Raw genomic sequence first — 9,546 nt, forward strand, 5'->3', positions numbered from 1 at the left:
AGTTTCTATATAAACAAACGGCATCAGTATTGAAGCCCTGTACAGGGAGATATCCAATTCGTAATGCACAAAGGTCAGTGTAGTCGATCCCTGCAACAGGGGAGACTTTAACTAATAAACTGTACTAATTGGCTCGACCAAAATTTTAGAAAAAATATGTAGATGGAAATATGAGTCTAGTTTCATGGAAAAATTGCGAAACTGATTTTCGAGTTGAAAACTCAAGTTATGAATTTTGGAGCGACTAGTACACAGATTGGCAGCTTGTCTGGAAACTCTCAATAAGTGGGTTGAAGTCATTAACACCTCGTGTTCGACTCGGCTGACGGTCTCGGGTTCGGGTGTTACATTTTATTGGTATCAGAGCTATGGTTTAGTCGGTTCTAGGACTACCATAGCGCGTATGAGTCTAGCTATACATGCCTTAATGTTAATGTTTAAATGTGTGATGACTTCGACGGTTAAAATTTTTGTTTTGATTAGTAAATGGATCCGGTGTAGAGAGAACCTTGGCGGATGACGTTGAAAGTGTAGCGGCTGCTCTGCACAAGGGACGCCACTGTTGAACCTCATCATCTGCGAATAATCAAGGTGAGGAGGCAAAACTAGCCTTCTTTACCATGATGAATGAGTAGGTAGCATATCGCTTGAACCAATCCTACTGTCCAACAATTCCGAATTTATATAATCCACCCCAAGGGCTGTAATGCCATCGCCATCGATCCTATGAGGCCGAGTAAGCCACCTGTAGACTTGATTAGAAAGCGCGGGCTGAGGAGTTTAAGACCATAGTTCTTGATGATGCCGAAAGAGCCGAAGTTCGCTTGATAACACCATTCGGTGTTTGATGAATCATGCACACCGATGAATGTCTAAAGTGTGCTATATCCTTGTTGCGAGACTCACTTACTATTGGTGGAGGACTTTGATCTCCATAGTCCCAAACGAAGCGAGTTACTTGGGATTTCTTTCAAACGAATTTCGAAGAAGTATATTAGTCAACGGTTCATCGATCAAAAGCGTAAGGAATTCTTGGAACTCAAGCAAGGCCGTATGACAGTACCTGAATACGAACATGAGTTCGTAAGACTTAGTCGGTATGCTCGGGAGTGTGTGGCCGATGAGGTTGCTATGTGCAAAAGATTTGAAGAAGGATTGAATGAAGATTTAAAACTACTAGTGGGTATTTTGGAGATAAAGGAGTTCGTGATTTTGGTCGAACGAGCCTGCAAGGCGGAAGAACTTGGAAAGGAGAAGAAGAAGGCTGAATTTGAAGCTAAAGACTATCGTAAGAGATCGATGGGTAAAGCTCCGTTCTCGACTGTAAAGAAGTTCAGGGAGGACACTAATAAATCGAGGACGACTTCGGGAATTTCCATTAGAGCACGACCATCGACGGACTCGAGCTACTTGGTGGCTAGTGTGGGCAATAATCGTCAAGAGAGACCTGAATGCCCCCAATGTGGAAGACGACACCTAGGTGAATGTTGGGGTAAGTCCATTAACCTGACTGTTACGGATGTGGTTCAAGGACCACTTCATTAGAGATTGCACGGAGCTAGATGAGAAGAATAAGATGCAAGGTGCAAGATCGAGTGGGGCGACAGCTGGAGGTAGACCCCTAAGGATTTCAGGAGGTAGGGGTGGTAATCAGAGAGGAGCCACTGATACGGCTGTTCGATCCGAGACCCGTGCTCCTGCTAGAGCATATGCCATCCGCGCACGAGAGGAGGCATCCTCCCCTGACGTTATCACTGGTACTTTTACTCTCTTTGATACTAGTGTGATTGCATTGATTGACCCCGGCTCTACTCATTCATATGTATGTCAAACCCTTTGGGTCAATACGTACTCGTTGATAAAGTGTGCAAGAGATGCCCCCTAATAATTCGAGAATCCTATTTTCCGGCCGATCTGATGCTTCTACCATTTGATGAATTCGATGTTATTCTTGGTATGGATTGGTGACCGTACATGATGCGGTGGTGGATTGCAAAAGGAAAACCATTGATTTGAGGAGTGCAAATAATGAGGTAGTCCGAGTCGAGTCTCTCGATTTAAAAGGAGTGCCGGCGATAATATCTTCTATGACCGCTCGGAGATATGTGAAAAAGGGTGTGAAACATACCTTGCGTATGTGTTTGAAAGTAAAGAGACGGAAAAGAAACTCGAATCGGTACCAGTGGTTTGTGAGTATTCGGATGTTTTCCGGAGGAGTTACCGGATTGCCACCGGTTCGAGAAGTGGAATTCGCATCGGTTGTACCGGTACTACGCCGATCTCAATAGCTCCGTGATCGTATGGCATTAACAGAGTTAAAGGAATTGAAGGTCCAATTGCAAGAATTGATGATAGAGGTTTCGCTCGACCGAGTTTTTCTCCATGGGGCGCACCAAGTATTGTTTGTGAAAAAGAAGGACGGAAGCATGAGGTTGTGCATCGACTATCGTCAACTCAATAAAGTGACGATAAAGAATAAATATCCGTTGCCACGAATTGACGATTTGTTTGATCAATTAAAGGGAGCCTTGGTGTTTTCAAAGATAGATTTGAGGTCGGGGTACTATCAGTTGAGAGTCCGAGAATCGGACATACCCAAAATCGCTTTTAGAACGAGGTACGGTCACTACGTAATTCTTGGTGATGCCGTTTGGGCTCACTAATGCCCTACGGTGTTTATGGATTTAATGAATAGAATTTTCAGGCCATACTTGGATCGGTTCATAGTTGTATTTATCGATGACATTTTGGTCTATTCGAGAGATGAAACCGAACATCTTGAACACCGAGGCTAGTGTTGCAAATCTTACGAGATAAGCGATTATACGCAAAGTTCAAAATGTGAATTTTGGTTGAAAGAGGTTAGCTTTTTGGGGCACGTGGTGTCCGTGACGGTGTCGTGGTGGACCGAACAAAATTTCGCCATAGTCGATTGGAAACCACCAAGGAATGTTACCGAAGTTAGGAGCTTTTTGGGGCTTGTCGGTTATTACCGACGATTTGTAAAAGGTTTCTCGACGATAGCCACGCCAATGACGGCTTACTCCAAAAGGATGTTAAGTTCGAATGGACGGAGAAATGTCGAAAAGTTTCGATCAACTGAAAGCTTATTTGATGAAGCCCCAATTCTAGAGCAACCCGAATCGGGCAAAGAGTTTGTCATTTATAGTGACGCATCCCTACTTGGGTTGGGTTGCGTATTGATGCAAGAAGGGCGAGTTGTGGCCTATGCGTCGAGACAATTAAAGCCACATGAGAAAAATTATCCGACCCATGATCTCGAATTGGTCGCCATCGTATTCGCTTTAAAGATATGGCGACATTACTTATTTGGTGAGAAGTGCCATGTGTATTCGGATCACAAAAGTCTCAAATATTTGATGACTCAAAGAGACTTAAATCTGCGACAAAGACGTTGGCTCGAGCTGTTAAAGGATTATGAGTTGGTCATTGACTATCACCCGGAAAGGCTAATGTGGTTGCGGATGCCTTAAGTCGTAAATCACTATTTGCGTTATGAAGCGATGAATGTACACTTGTGCATTCTACCCGACAATGTGTTAGTAGCTGAATTGAAAGCCAAACCATTATTGATACGTCAAATTCGTGAAGCTCGAAAGTCGACGATGAGTTGGTTGCAAAACGGGATGAGTGTGTTCGAACAAGGAATCGAATTTCAGATTGACGACCATGATTGCTTGACGTTCAAGGGTCGATTATGTATTCCAAGGAATTCGAACTTGTTTCGATGATTTTGAACGAGGTGACGAAGAGTCGAATGTCAATCCACCCGTGGAGTACGAAAATGTACAACGACACGAGACACCGCTTTGGTGGCATGGTATGAAACGAGACATTTCCAACTTTGTTTCAAGTGCTTAGTATGTCGACAAGTAAAGGCGGAACATCAAGTGCCCACGGGTTTGCTTCAGCCAATCATGATACCTGAATGGAAATGGGAACGAGTCACGATGGATTTTGTATCTGGCTTGCCAGTGTCGGCAAGCAAGAAAGATGCAATTTGGGTCGTCGTTGATAGATTGACTAAGTCGGCTCACTTTATCCCCGTACGTACGGATTTTTCATTGGATAAGCTAGCTGAATTGTATGTTTCTCATTGTGAGATTACACGGGTACCGATTTCTATTGTGTCGGACAGAGATCCGAGATTCACCTCACGATTTTGGAAGAAATTGCAAGAAGCTTTGGGTACCAAGCTGCATTTTAGCACCGCTTTTCATCCCCAAACCGATGGTCAATCCGAGCGGATAATTCAGATACTTGAGGATATATTGAGATGTTGCATCCTCGAGTTTAATGGTTCATGGGAACGGTATTTACCCTTGATTGAATTCGCACAACAATAGTTTTCAGTCAAGCATTAAGATGGCGCCTTACGAGGCTTTGTATGGTCGTAAATGCCGTACACCATTGTTTTGGACTGAGCTCGGTGAAAGCAAAATTTTCGGGGTGGATTTGATTAGAGATGTTGAGCAAAAAGTTCGAGTAATTCGTGAAAGTTTGAAGGCTGCTTCGAATCGTCAGAAGTCGTACGCGGATTTAAAACGAAGAGATATTGAGTATCAGGTGGGAGACAAAGTGTTTCTTAAGGTATCACCCGAAAAGATACTCGATTTGGCCGTAAGGGCAAATTGAGTCCGAGATTCATTGGGCCATATGAGATCTCCGAACGAGTGGGCCCGATGGCGTATAGGTTGCTTTTACCCCCGAACTCGAAAGGATCCACAACGTTTTCCATGTTTCGATGCTTGACGTTACCGATCCGATCCTTCGCATGTAATAAACCCTCCGAGATTGAAATTCAAGCCGATATGAGTTATGAAGAAGAACCGATTCAGTATCCTAGCTCGTGAAGTGAAGGAGTTGCGAAACAAAAGGGTTCCGTTAGTAAAAGTGTTATGGCTCAAACACGGGATGGAAGAAGCTACTTGGGAACCCGAGAATTCTATGAAAGAGCGTTACCCAAACCTCATTTACGGTAAGATTTTCGGGACGAAAATTCCTTAAGTGGGGAGAGTTGTGACAGCCTGAATTGACCCTAGTCGGAAGTGGTTTGGGACCACTAAACCGAGTCACCGAAATGTTTGAACGTAATATTTATTGTCTAGAATATGTATTTACAAATGTGTAAAAATTTCAAGCTTGGTTTAGTCGATTGCATGTGAATTCAGTTAGTAGGACTTGTATGTCACTTTTGAAAAATGATAGGCTAATCTATAAGGACCTAATAGTACATGTAGTCAAAGGAGGACTTGCATGTCAAAATCCCCCAAGTGCTAGTGGCCGGCCATGACAAGGAAGCATGGGCAAGACATGTCATGAAACATGTTGGGTGAGTGTTTTATGTTGAAATAAATAAAATAAGGTGCATGAGTAATAAAAAAAAAAGTGTGTGTGTGAAGACTTTCCCTCCCTCCCCATTGCCATGCAAGTGAGAAAGAAAACAAAAAAAAAGCTTTGTTCATCTTTTTTTCCATCCTTTGGCCGAAAATCTCAAGGAGAAGAAAGGGTCCTTGCTCATGGTTGGTTTGGAATAGGTTGGCCATCCTTGTAGCTAGATTAAGGTATGTTTAATATGGTGCCATGAGATTCATGCATGTTCTTAGTTGCTAGTTTTAGTTCTAATTAGTCCATGATTCAAAACCTTGCTATGTCATGGGGATGATAGTATGAAATGAAAATTTGAGATAAGTAAGGTTAAATTTGATTTGGTAAAATCGGCCATATGGGTGTATATGTTTGTAAAATATATTTTCTTTGTTAACTCCTTACAATCGGTTGTAGGAGTAATATTGGCTTATAAGGTTGAGTTGATTCATGATGTTGTATGTTAGGATTAAAATACTTGAGACTAGATTAGCTTAATGGTGACCATGCATTCGCCTTGAAGCATTAAACAAATGTTGGTTGAGATTTTGATATTTTGAACAAAGATAGTTGTGAAATGGGGTGAAAACCATTAAGTTATACACATAAAAATCCAGCAAGAAGATTAAACTACTAAATGTATTCATTTTAGATCAAGACATCAAAGAGGGAGAACCAAGCAAAGGCAAAGCAAAGATAATCGAGTAGTAGATTGGGAATCATTTCATCCGATATAAGGTAAGTCATTAAGCACTTATTTGTACTAATTTAAAGGGTCCTAATGTCCAAGTAATGATGCTGAATGGAATGGTAGAATATATATATATAAACATGTATGTATGTGGTGATAAAAATATTGAATTGAAAGAAAAGAGGTGAGATGTATTGAATAATCGGTTTCGGCACTAAGTGTGCGGGTGTAAACATTTATAATCACAAATTGGCACTAAGTGTGCGGGTTCAAATTATACAGCACTAAGTGTGCAAGTTTGATTATATAGCACTAAGTGTGCGAGTTCGACTATTAAGCACTAAGTGTGCGGGCTTATTGCACATCCTCTAATAAACGTACATGTTCTATGTGCGGCCTTACCGAGTCAATCATGGACAGCTGATGCGAGTAAAAACCTTGAGCTCATGAGGAATGGACATTTTATTTATATTTGGAATTTTGGTTTGGTAAGTCTTGATCTATGTGGTGATTATGCTCGAAAATAAATGCATGCAATGTCATATGGCGTAATGTATGAAATATCAAGTAGGGCTTGGTATGTGACCAAACCGAAATGCCTAAAGAATTATAGTACCGTTTGGGGTGTGGATGGAGGATTTTAATCCGCATTAATTATTTTCTTTTATGGTATATTATTACTGAACGGCAATATAATGCTTATGGCTTACTTGAGTTATATACTCACCCGGTGTTTGCTTGTCGCCATTTTAGGTTTCTCGGACTCGTCCTTTTTGCGTGCTCGTGATCGTCATTGGAGTCATCACACCGGCTATCAACTTTTGGTATTTTTTGTGTAGTCGGTTTAGGAGAACATTTTGGCATGTATAGGCTAATATGCTTTGTTGAACTTTGGTATGTAAACTTTTAGCCATGCGAAAATGGCATAAATGCTCGGTTGGATTTAGTTCTCCAATGTTAAGTTACAAGTCTTGGTAATTCGATTTCCATGCCTTATGCCATGGTTGATTATTTTGGTGTTAAAATGCATGTTATGGCAATAGTGTAGTAGGGAGATGTTGGATAATGATTAGCCTCTGGTATGGCTAGTCATGATCATGATTTGTGACATGTATGATGAATCACTAATTAGATCAAAGGAAATCATGAAATAGGCATAGTTGCTTTAGTGACAGGTGCTGGCAGCAGCAGTAACGTGAGATTGAAAAATCACTAAAAATAGTAGGAATGGTATTAAATAGTAAATAAATTATGTAAATGTACCTTGATGAATCTACTTTTATATAGAAGAAACGAAATGGTCATATGAGTTATAAGTTAACAGATATTAAAGTTCTTGTGAAACAGGGCCAGAACTGTTTCTGGATCCCCTGTCCCGACTTTGGAAAATCATTGTAAATTAACCAGAGATAATTAGGAGTCATGCCATATATGTGTAGGTTCCTCTCTGAGTCTAGTTTCTATAGAAACAAACGGCATCAGTATTGAAGCCCTGTACAGGGAGATATCCAATTCGTAATGCACAAAGGTCAGTGTAGTCGATCCCTGCAACAGGGGAGACTTTAACTAATAAACTGTACTAATTGGCTCGACCAAAAATTTTAGAAAAAAATATGTAGATGGAAATATGAGTCTAGTTTCATGGAAAAATTGCGAAACTGATTTTCGAGTTGAAAAACTCAAGTTATGAATTTTGGAGCGACTAGTACACAGATTGGCAGCTTGTCTGGAAACTCTCAATAAGTGGGTTGAAGTCTGTTAACACCTCGTGTTCGACTCCGGCGACGGTCTCGGGTTCGGGGTGTTACATTTTTATTGGTATCAGAGCTATGGTTTAGTCGGTTCTAGGACTACCATAGCGCGTATGAGTCTAGCTATACATGCCTTAATGTTAATGTTTAAATGTGTGATGACTTCTGACGGTTAAAATTTTTGTTTTGATTAGTAAATGGATCCCGGTGTAGAGAGAACCTTGGCGGATGACGTTGAAAGTGTAGCGGCTGCTCCTGCACAAGGGACGCCGCCTGTTGAACCTCAGTCATCTGCGAATAATCAAGGTGAGGAGGCAAAACTAGCCTTCTTTACCATGATGAATGAGTAGGTAGCGCAATACGCCCGAACCAATCCGGCTGTCCAACAATTCCCGAATTTATATAATCCACCCCAAGGGCTGTAATGCCATCGCCATCTGATCCTATGAGGCCGAGTAAGCCACCAGAGACTTGATTAGAAAGCGGGGCTGAGGAGTTTAAGACCATAGTTCTTGATGATGCCGAAAGAGCCGAGTTTCGCTTGATAACACCATTCGGGTGTTTGATGAACTGTCATGCACACCCGATGAATGTCTAAAGTGTGCTATATCCTTGTTGCGAGACTCAGCTTACTATTGGTGGAGGACTTTGATCTCCATAGTCCCAAACGAAGCGAAGTTACTTGGGATTTCTTTCAAATGAATTTGAAAGAAGTATATTAGTCAACGGTTCATCGATCAAAAGCGTAAGGAATTCTTGGAACTCAAGCAAGGCCGTATGACAAGATTCGAATACGAACATGAGTTCGTAAGACTTAGTCGGTATGCTCGGAGTGTGTGGCCGATGAGGTTGCTATGTGCAAAAGATTTGAAGAAGGATTGAATGAAGATTTAAAACTACTAGTGGGTATTTTGGAGATAAAGGAGTTCGTGACGCTGGTCGAACGAGCTCGCAAGGCGGAAGAACTTGGAAAGGAGAAGAAGAAGGCTGAATTTGAAGCTAAAGACTATCGTAAGAGATCGATGGGTAAAGCTCCGTTCTCGATTGTAAAGAAGTTCGTGGAGGACACTAATAAATCGAGGACGATCGGGAATTTCCATTAGAGCACGACCATCGACGGACTCCGAGCTACTTGGTGGCTAGTGTGGGCAATAATCGTCAAGAGAGACCTGAATGCCCCCAATGTGGAAGACGACACCTAGGTGAATGTTGGGGTAAGTCATTAGCAAGACTCATTACGGATGTGGTTCAAGGACCACTTCATTAGAGATTGCACGAGCTAGATGAGAAGAATAAGATGCAAGGTGCAAGATCGAGTGGGGCGACAATGGAGGTAGACCCTAAGGATTTCGTGGAGGTAGGGGTGGTAATCGAGAGGAGCCACCGACACTACTGTTCGATCCGAGACCCGTGCTCCTGCTAGAGCATATGCCATCCGCGCACGAGAGGAGGCATCCTCCCCTGACGTTATCACTGGTACTTTTACTCTCTTTGATACTAGTGTGATTGCATTGATTGACCCCGGCTCTACTCATTCATATGTATGTCAAACCCTTTGGGTCAATACGTACTCGTTGATAAAGTGTGCAAGAGATGCCCCCTAATAATTCGAGAATCCTATTTTCCGGCCGATCTGATGCTTCTACCATTTGATGAATTCGATGTTATTCTTGGTATGGATTGGCTGACCGTACATGATGCAGTGGTGGATTGCAA

This window comes from Gossypium arboreum, chromosome 8 (assembly GCF_025698485.1).
Source record: "Gossypium arboreum isolate Shixiya-1 chromosome 8, ASM2569848v2, whole genome shotgun sequence".
Lineage (NCBI taxonomy): Eukaryota > Viridiplantae > Streptophyta > Magnoliopsida > Malvales > Malvaceae > Gossypium > Gossypium arboreum.